Source organism: Pinus tabuliformis, chromosome 3_2 (assembly GCF_031772625.1).
Source record: "Pinus tabuliformis cultivar Carrire ecotype Pingquan chromosome 3_2, CPIR1, whole genome shotgun sequence".
Taxonomy (NCBI): Eukaryota; Viridiplantae; Streptophyta; class Pinopsida; order Pinales; family Pinaceae; genus Pinus; species Pinus tabuliformis.
In genome coordinates, this window is record NC_142302.1 from 347,406,875 (window position 1) to 347,410,219 (window position 3,345).

Consider the following 3,345-nt stretch of genomic DNA (forward strand, 5'->3'; position numbering starts at 1 on the left):
GAGGTGAAGTGGGAACAGCATTTAATTCTTTGGGAAGCAATTTCTGCTGATGTTTTAATTTGCTAAGTTCAAACATGGTAATGTTTGCCTTAGTTTTCTTCATATCATCGACAATATTGTAATCCATTGAATCGGATACTTCCAAAGTTTTAGATGTTGAAGGAGTGTTTGAGGTTGAAGGTTGGTTTTGGGGAACTGTCGCAGGTGGCTTCTTTGTAGATACTTTTTCCTTTGTTGTAGCAGCACCTGCACTCCTTTTCTTTGAAGTTGCCTGAACAGGTTCGGAGGTACTTTTACTCCTAGTAGTGACAGGGAACGCTTCTTCTTCATTATCGGTATCGGAGTTAGGCAGTATGAAATCCCGCATTCCGTGACATTCAACAATCTCCTCTTCTTCATCAGTAGGTGTAGCTGTTTCTTCTTCTCCTTCTTCAAGATCTGAATCTGCATTCGATATAACATTTGGTGGTTTTGATTCAGTTTTCTTATAATTTCTAAAGGGTCTTTTGGTTGAGGTTTCGGCTACCTGTTTCTTGATTTCAACCATTTCGTTTGACAAAGTCTTGAGGACCTTTTGCAGACCCTCTATGTCATATGGATCTTTTTGGGTTTTCTTCCTTGAATCATCTTTAAAAGAAACTTTTTTGGCTTTTCTGTCTTCCAGAGCAGCTTTCTTTTCTAGAGCATTAATGCGTTTCTCCACAACAAGTGCTTCTTTCATGTTTTCAGCTAAAGTAGGTTTGCCAACCCTGTCTACAAAAATAGCTATATTGGCAGGTAGGGCGGTTATGTACCATTCGCTTCGGATTTGCTCACTTGGTTTGGAGGCCGTTGGGATTTTATTCAAGAGTTTATTGAATCGGGCATTAAATTCCTTAATTGGTTCCCTATGCTCTATCCTAAGATTGGAGAGATCGTTTATTAGTGTAGCCAAAGACCTATCATCTCCATACTTGGTAAGAAACTTTTCTTGGCAAGTGTTCCAACTGGTAATGGAACCAGAGGGTAAAGAAAAATACCAGGATCCTGCTGATCCTTGCAAAGTATAAGGGAAAAGTCTAACAACAACATCTTGTTCTGTCACTCCTTTCAAGTTGACTGCCAACATAAAGTTATTAATATGTTCCTCATCTTGGGTCCCATCATCTGGGTTAAACTTGGGTAGCCATTTTTCAGGAGCATCAGGTAATGCATGCAATGGTGCAGGCATGTTGACTGCACCAGGCCTGGTCCATGGATCTGCCATTATAACAGCAGTAGCAGATGATGCTATTGTTGAAATTCCAAATGTCTGGGAAGGAAATAATGTTGCGGATTGAGCATATGGGGATGTTAAAGCTCCTAATCCCTGATGGACAACAATATGTAATGGGGGAGTGGATGGTTGACTTCGCACAGGGGAAGGTGAGATGGAGGATGTGGATGAAAGCTCTTCACTGTCAGATCCTTCAGTATATTTCTTCGCCTTTTTCTTTTGGGTAAAGGGAACTCAGTAGGTTCAATATCGAGCTTTTCGCTCTGAAGTCTGGTGAGAGGATGAGGTAGATTAAACTGCGAAGTCACACTGCTTTGTGATACCTCAGATTTTTGTGGTGAAATCGAGAAGCTCTGAAGTTTGTGGATAAGAGACTGAACTTCAGGGGATTCAAGACTTAATTGTTCTGGAGTATGATGGATTTGAGCAGTGGTAGTTGATTCCTCTTCTTCTTGTTTGGATACTGGAGAACCAGCATGCAATTGGGAAGTACGAGGAGATACGGAGGGAGAATTACTCTTAGAATGGCCTGCAGATTTAGGTTTGCTTGCCATTCACAGTTTAGGCCCTCCTTCTAGCGCCAAAAATGTTGATGCCCAGAAAATCGTTGTATCAACATTGGGGGATAACCACCCGGTCCGGACCTTAGTACAGCTCCTTTTCCGTTTGGAATGGTGGCTCCGACTAGGGATAATGGGACCAGTTTCCCAGTAATGGATAAACGGGATGAATGAATGATTGGTTGACTAATCTAATGATAGGCGAATAACTTGATCTATTGGCGAAATAAAAGAACTACTACTAATCCCGGGAAATATTGAACTTTTAAAGTGTAGCGCTTGATGATATATATTTATAAACAGGCATGTAGATGACTCTATTCAATAAACATGGACTTTTATTCATTCAAGAATTACTCTGCTTAAATCGTTAAACAAAGGGATCAACGCAATATTTCTACACTTTATATATCATCGATACATATATGATCAAAGGAAAGGCATCCCATAAACATCCAATAGTGGAAGGAATAAAGAAATGTTGTTAAAACACATACATATATTCGATAATAGCAAAGGTAATCAAATAACAATTCATATGAAAAGAATGAATTCAGACATAGATAATAGTACCATATGAGCTGCTAGACACTCCCAATATCAATCGCTATCTGAGATTCTTCCTTCAACGCAGAAATACTTTCAAACAAAGACAGTAGTGCACATTTGCATAAAAGATTCCTTGTCAAAATTAGAATAACTGGTCCAGTTTCATAAAAGAATATGGCTGAAGCACAATAGTGCAAGTTCAGTCTTTAAGTCAAGTACAAAACTTTACGACCCTTTCCAAAACAATGAAAGGGTCTATAAATACTTAATTAATCTAACTATCTACGAAACTGAAATCCTACTTAATTGGTATCAATTGATTTTGATCATATTTTTCTCAGATCTGGCAGTCGGCAGCATGAATCATCAAGTAGGTTGTTTGCCTTTAAATCTGAGCTGACTTATCGCAAGCATTGGCTCCACTTCGGGTGGTCTGTTGAGGCGAGAGCTGAGCTGGGCGGCATAGGTGGCATCCTGAATATCAGGGATAATATACTCGATTGCATCTGTAAGGCACTTGAGGGCGGCCCTTTGAGTGTGTGGTTTTACCAAGAAGAACCAATAGGTGTCCCACGTTAAACTGTTAATTCCAGCAATTAATCTCCCCTTTTCCTCTAGATCTGGATAACATGACTGCTCCAATGTTTTCATCGCTGTCAATTTTCCTGGTGTGCATTGGGAAATCATGTTTGATAAGTAGAGAGTGTTATTAACTAATTCAACCAAATTGCTTGAAGTTGATTTGCATCTTGAAACTGACCTCTCTGCTTTCATTAACTGGGACTGCCATTCTGTAAAGAGTATATCTTTATGTGACTCTAAAATTCTTGGTAAATTCGTCGCTTGTCCTTGATCAGTATCTTACCAGTCAAGAAATACAGCTATCATTTCTTCAGCTTGATCCAATTCCGTCCTAGCCTTTTCTACTTTATCACTTATGGATGCCGTTAATTCACATAGTGGCTCTGCCTGGGCGATTTG